We start from the raw sequence: 7,607 nt of genomic DNA, 5'->3' as shown, positions 1-7,607 counted from the left end.
AAGATTAAAACATCGGGACTTTAGTGAGGAGTTCAGACGGATGCGACTGCTCAGTCCGCCATCTTGCCCTGCCCCCAGAAACCTTGCAAGTGGATCGTAAAGGTTGGGACAGAGTCTTTCATGCATAAATTTGCCGTTAATAATTATATAATTCTAGGAATCATCTAGTTTGCTGCACTGATTATGGTGGCACTTTGTTAGCGCTACAACAACGGTCATATCCCCGAGGTATCTAAACTTTAGTAAGGTATGTGTGCTTTTGACACCTCTGGTTAGCATTTAGTGGGCAGTTTCAAACGTATTTTATTTTTTGCTTGTTATTGAACAAATTCACTTCACTACTTTTCACTATCTGTAACATCAATGCACATTGTTCCATTTACTGCATATTGCACTTTATTCATGTCTTTCATTTCACCTCCAAAAACATTGTAAAGTTCGTCACAAAGGGGTTTATATATTTATAAATACTAATATTCTCTATTCCATTCTGTTCTGCTTTTTTATTGCACAGATTTTAGTTAGCCTTTGTTAAATTGTCTGTTATATGTCAATAGATACGCATGTCACAAATAAAAGTGTCTTGAAAATTATGTTTTTGTAAAGAATTTTCTCCCAAATCTCTTACATGCTAACTGTAATGTGTTACTTCTGCTAAAACCTGAGCTTAAATGTGTATATGGTGTTTATCTGTTTTTCTCTCTGTTTTAGATGCACATATCAATTTGGAATTATGCCTCCAAGCTAGAATTGCAGGAATGCACAACATGTTGCAGAAGACTTCTTCACTGCCCTCTGTGCCCCACTTTCAGCTCTACTGTCAGGGCAAAGATTGAGGAGCATATAAATGGACACATTGAAAATGCTTTGCCTTTCAAAGGCATGTTGGTATTAAATATACCTTTTAGTTAATGTAACGGTCTTTTGCATTTGATGTTTGTTGCATTTGATGTTTGTTGTATTTGATTTTTGTTAAGCTGTATGTCTGGATTTTGTTCCTTTGCGCCCTCTGGTGGTGAACTGTGTAGGGTACAGCTTTGCTGTTTGGGTCTCCACCCAGCAACTTTTTCTTTTGCTAGCGCACATGGTGTCTGCATGCTGCAGCTCACAGTTAGCTCCACACATGGAGAAAATATTGTTTAAAGAGTGGAAATAATTGAGAAAGAAGATGGAGGATAAGGCAATAAGGCCATAAAGGACTATTTAGCACCTCCTGGATGTCAGCTCACGAGGTTTGTGTGTTTTACATGTTTTATTTTCTGTAATTAAGGATTTTTGATTGATTGATACTGCGTACAAGAGCGCATTTTTATGTGATGTTTTTGTTTTATTGTTTTGTCCGTGAGCAGTTCTCACGGGTTGCCAAGACCAGAATAAACCCTGTTCTATAACTACATCGTGCGTACGTCCATCCTTGAGGGTGCTACAGTGAGAACTGTGCTCTGCGCGGGTAGATGAAAGGACGCAGCCCCGCAGGAAAGTCAGGTGCCCCGAAAATAAGTGTTGCCTCAGTTAAAGGACTCAATATAATTAACCACAAGAAAGAGAAATAAAAAGGAAAAAGGACTGCAAAAATAATTAAGATAAGTTTCCTTTTATAAATGAACAAAGGACTGGAATATTTCTTTTTTTCTTTTTTTTTTCTTATTGTTTACATTTCTGCTGTTTAATTGACTGATATTCATACAGTGATAGATTAATGTTGTGATGAGTAACCTGTGCATTGTGCGTATGGTAGGTTTCAGCAGCTTCTGTAAGAAAGTATTACTGGCTTGGACAAAATATGTAAAGTGACTTAAGTATACACGTTGAGTGATGTTTAAAGAGTAACAGTAATTACTGTGCTTTAAAGTTGTAACAGTAAACGTAGATTAATATTCATTTGTTCCTCAACTACCAAATCAAATTTAAGCTGCTGCACCATTACATTAAGTCTAAGTAAGATACACAAAAAAAACAAAACCCTCCAACAATGGCAGAGTTTGACGCTAATCCAGAAGTCAGTGAAAAGGGTGATATGTGGAACAACTTTCTGCAGATGAGCAACTACAAGCAGTTAAAGGCACAGCTGATGATGTTTCTACTACCTCACAAAGAGCACGACAGAGCCAACGAGTCCGTACATTGACGGAAAAGGGCAAAGAACTGTACGGTGAGCACATAAAGAAGGCTGCACATCGTTTCAGTGTGCGCTATGAGAAGTGGAAGGTTGTCATTAAGGATGCCAAAGGAGCTATAGATGGTCAATGCTCAAAGGATCTGCTACAAGAACATGTTACCAAGGTTTTGAGTGCTTCTAAGGATGTGAATGCTGCCTATGATGACTTCAGACGTATTGAATCTCCAGATAGTGACACAAGACGAAGGATGGATACGTGTGAAGCCATAACAAAGACAATTATCGAATCTGTAAGAAAGTGCCCAAGCCCAAGTAGTGCGGAGGTTCAAAGAGATGAAGAACTTTGGAAGGACACTGAGTCTTCATCTAAATCCGTAGCCTCAGATGTGGAAAGTCAAAGAGATGAAAAATGGAAGGAGAATGACTCTATGCCTAAATTAGAAGCCTCAGACAGGATGAGTGTTAAGTCACACCACACTAAGCGCTCTTCTCATTCAAGGGTTTCCTCTAGACACTCCAGCAGGCTCTCGGCTAAAAGACAAGATGCAGCTGCTGAAGTTGCAGCAAATGAGGCTGCTCTCCAAGTTCTGCTTGAACAAGAAACCCATATGAAGGAAATTGAAAGGCAAGAAGCAGAAATAGCACAAAGACAAAAGGCTCTAGAAGCTAAGCGCAGAGAAGTAGAGCGACTTGAGACTGTAAAAAAGCTGAATGCAGCAAAGGCTCGACAGCGGGTGTATGAACAAAGTGAATGTTCAGATGAAGAAATATACAACCTACTTCACCACAGATCTGATAAGAAAAATGAAGTCAAGTCTGAAAACCATGACCAGCATATGAAACGGTGTTCCTCGCCACAAAATGTGACACCGCAACGAGAGGTGAGCACAGAAGATCTGGTCAAAGCATTTGCAGTATCTCTTAATGCAAGTCGTCTTCCGGTACCAGAGCCAACAATATTCAGTGGCGATCCTATCAGATATAATGATTGGAAAATTTCCTTTCAGACTCTGATCGACAGGAAAAATATACCAGTTGAAGAGAAGACTTATTACCTGAGGAAATGTGTAAGTGGCCCTGCAAGGAAGGCAATAGAAGGCTACTTCCCGCTTGGCACAGAGTCTGCATACTATGCAGCATGGACAGTTCTCGAAGAGAGGTATGGCAATCCCTTCCTCGTAGCAAAGGCCTTCAGAGACAAACTTGACGCATGGCCTAAGATAAGCTCTAAAGGCAGTATGGAACTTCAAGCATTTGCTGACTTCCTTTGCTGCTGTAAGACAGCCATGTCACAAATGAAGGGGCTTGAAGTGCTCAATGACTGCAATGAAAACCAAAAAATGCTTGCAAAACTTCCAGATTGGCTGACTTCAAGGTGGAACAGAAAGGTTACAGAAGTGCAGGAAGAGACTCACACCTTTCCAAGCTTCAGCCAATTTGTAGATTTCATCTCATGGGAAGCCAAAATTGCCTGTAATCCTATAACATCTCTCTATGCTCTGAAGCCAAGTGAAACTGAAGGGGCAAAAACAACAAGGAACAGAGGCAATGGAGCAAAGGTGCTAGCAACTAACTCAAATGAAAGGACTGGTAGTGCTAGCTGTGTGTACTGTGGAAGGTCGGGTCACAGCCTACTTAAGTGTAGAAGGTTCATAAATGAGAGCATTGTTGAGAGACTAAAGTTTGTTCAAGACAAGAAGTTATGTTTTGGCTGTCTGAACTCTGGTCATCGCTCCAAGGATTGTGAAAGCAGAGAAACCTGTGACACATGTAATAAAAGACATCCAACATGTCTTCATGAAAATCGCACTAAGGAAGAGAGAACAAGGAGAAATCAAACCAAGAACAGTGACAGGACAAGACAAACGAACTCAGACGTCTCACAAGACAACAGTGTCACACCAACAACAAGTGAAGCAACTTCTAACAGAGTCACGCAGAATGTCGACGACACTCACACATCTTCCATTATTCCAGTATGGGTGTCAACCAAAGGTGAGCCAGAGCATGAAATTCTTGTGTACGCGCTCCTTGATACACAGAGCGATACAACCTTTATTCTTGAAGAAACGGCACAAGCTCTGCATATCAAAGGTGAATCGACTCAACTAAAGCTCACTACCATGTCTTCAAGAAACACAGTTGTGGCCTGTCGCAAGCTCTCAGGTCTACAAGTCAGAGGGTTCTACTCAAATAAGATCATTTCCCTACCAGTAACATATTCCAGAGACTTTATTCCCACAAACCGAGATCACATTCTATCGCCTGCAACAGCTAAGGCATGGCCGCATCTTGAATGCATTGCAAGTGAGATCGCTCCACTACAAAGCTGTGATATTGGTCTGCTGATTGGGTACAACTGCCCCCAAGCACTTGTTCCTCGTGAGCAATGTTCCCTCAAATTTTTCATGTGTCTGAGCGAACACACAAACTCCCTGAGCGGTCCCTTGGACCACTGTGAGCAACAGCAGACGTGTGCACTGTGGTCACGCCAGCATCAAATCCATCCAAGTTACATGGTTTATTAAAATAATCAAATTACAGCATTTACATTTATGTTAGACTACTTTTAATTAACTGCTTTAGCCCACTTACAATGAAAATTTAAAAAAATCTTGTTCATGACCTGTGTAGTATGTTAACACTATTGGAAGTAAAAATAACTTAAACTCCAATTTTGAAAACACAACTTTCTTTTTATTTTATATAAAGCTCTGACTTGTATTATAAGTATGAGTCTCTGGTCTGGGAGAGAGTCCTCGAACTCTCTGTCTGCAAAATACAGTATATAATGACCAATGTTGGGCAATTAATTATATAGTTACTTCTTCAAAAAAGTAACTGAGTTTTGCAAACAACAAAGTTTTTGCAGCTGTTTACCTAAAAATGCAGCCAAGGTGTTTTTTAAAATAAACATTTCAAATTATTTACAGAACAATCAGCTGTTCTGCATCAAATTTGATGCCACACAAATTATTTGTGCCACTCCAAAAAATAGTTTCTGTCCACTATGAGATAAAGGAGAACAACAGCCTGATACCTGCAGGCCTGCAGTTGTTCTGACACACACAACAAAACTGTTGACTACACTACACACTAACTACACAAGAGTTGCGCTAAAGGTCGCAAATCTCAAAACACCGCCGTCACTCCTAAAACTTCCCCCTTCCTAAACAACTACATGCCATTTTTTGATTGGTCGACATGGTACATTTTTCGACCAATGGGAAAGGGTGGGGGGTGTTTTGGTTTCATCTTTGCTCACCGGCGGAGAGTGCTTTCGAGCGTTTTCCTTATAAAACGCTGTTTTTACCGTTTCTTCCCGCAGTAAATATAAACAACGATAGTATTCAGGAAGAAAACCAAACATTGCATATATTTTTATCATAACTCCGGTTTTACGTGGCCTATCAACACAATTTAAAAACTGGTATAAAGTCCACACTTTTTCCGTCAATTGTTCCGTCTGTCCTGCTCACATCTCCAATGGTTGTACACGTTGTCATTAACGTGGCTTCACTCCACATCAGCCACGCCGCTTTGCTAGCTAAAACACCGGTGTCAGCACATAAGGACGCTGTCATAGCCTGTCACCGACGTTGATTAGCTGCGTATATACGAATGTGAATCGCATCATTGGCTGGACTATGGGATAAGGTGGCATCGTTCTAATCCCATTCGGGAGCAGCCAGTCACTTACTGATTAATACTGCAAAACAGAATTGTTAAAGTTTTAATTTTAATTTCAATTCAGGTTAGATTTTTTTTTTTTTTGTGCGCAACGCAGATTTTCTGTGCACAGAGACCGTGCCAGCAGTGCGCAATTGCGCACGCGCGCAGCTTAGAGGGAACATTGCTCGTGAGGTTGTGTCTGGAAGGGAAAACCAGCCATTCGCTCAAAGAACTGATCTGGGATGGAGTATTGTGGGTTATGGCAATCCATGTCTTGATTATGGAGATGCCTTCGGAATAAGTCACCAAGTCATTGTGAAGGAAGTGGTGCCTGACATTCAGCCTTCTTCAAACCTCACCAACAAGGTTCACTATGTCTACAGAACTCAAATAAAGGAAATTATCTCTCCCGCAGAGGTCCTAAAGATGTTGGAGTCTGACTTTGTTGAGAAAGCACCAGAAGACACAAAGGTCTCTCAAGAAGATCTCAAATTTCTAACAAAGATGAAGACCGGCATTAGGCACAAGGAGGATGGTCATTTTGAAATGCCACTCCCATTCAAGAGTGAAAGGCCGAACCTGCCGAACAACAAGGCATGTGCTATTCATCGCCTCAAATGTTTAGAAAAAAGGCTCAAGCGTAACAAGCAGTACTACATGGACTATAAGAAATTCATGGATGAGATCCTAGCCCATGGAGATGCTGAAAGGGTCCCAGAGCAAGACATTGACAAGACATCAGTTTGGTACATCCCACACCATGGTGTGTATCATCCACAAAAACCCGGAAAGATTCGTGTCGTCTTTGATGCCTCTGCCAAGTTCCAAGGCACTTCCTTAAATGACCATCTCCTGACTGGTCCAGAGCTAACAAACACCTTGCTCGGAGTCTTGTGTCGCTTCCGAAAAGGCCCAGTGGCTTTCATGTGTGACATTGAACGCATGTTCCACCAATTACATGTGCATGCCTGCGACCAAGATTACCTACGGTTCTTGTGGTGGGAGAACGGTGACCTTGAAACTCCATTCACTGTCTACAGGATGAAGGTACACCTATTTGGAGCAGCATCCTCTCCAGGTTGCGCCAACTATGGCCTCAAGCATCTTGCAGCTGAAGGGGAAGGAAGTTTTGATGAAGAAACCATCAAGTTCATCAAAACCAACTTCTACCTTGATGATGGACTAGCAAGTGTTGACACTGAAGATCAGGCAATACAGCTGGTTAATGAAGCACGCAAACTCTGCAGCACGGGCAAACTTTGGTTGCACAAGTTCATCTCAAACAGCACCCAAGTTCTAGCTTTGCTTCCGAAGGAAGAATGCGCTGCAGCTCCCAAAGAGCTAGATATGGCACTCGGTGAAGTACATATGGAAAGAGCACTTGGCGTACAATGGTGTGTGGCATCAGATCAATTTCAGTTCAGAGTAGTTGTTAAGGAAAAACCACTCACCAGAAGAGGAGTATTGGCCACAGTCGCCTCTGTGTTCGATCCACTTGGGTTTGTGTCACCTTTCATTCTGCTGGGAAAGCAGATCTTGCAACAAATGTGTCGAGATAAACTCAGCTGGGATGATAACTTACCTGACAGTCTTCGACCTCAGTGGGAATCTTGGTTGCGTGACCTGGGAAACCTTGCAGACGTAAAGGTTCACAGATGCTACATTCCTTCGAACTTCAAGGCACAGCACTACGAACTTCATCATTTTTCTGATGCAAGCGCATCTGGATATGGAATGTGCACTTACCTCAGAGCAGTAAGCACAGCTAGTGAAGTCCACTGCTCATTGGTGATGGGAAGATCGAGAGTTCCACCAA

Source organism: Pelmatolapia mariae, linkage group LG16_19 (assembly GCF_036321145.2).
Source record: "Pelmatolapia mariae isolate MD_Pm_ZW linkage group LG16_19, Pm_UMD_F_2, whole genome shotgun sequence".
Lineage (NCBI taxonomy): Eukaryota > Metazoa > Chordata > Actinopteri > Cichliformes > Cichlidae > Pelmatolapia > Pelmatolapia mariae.
This window is presented reverse-complemented; position numbering follows the sequence as displayed.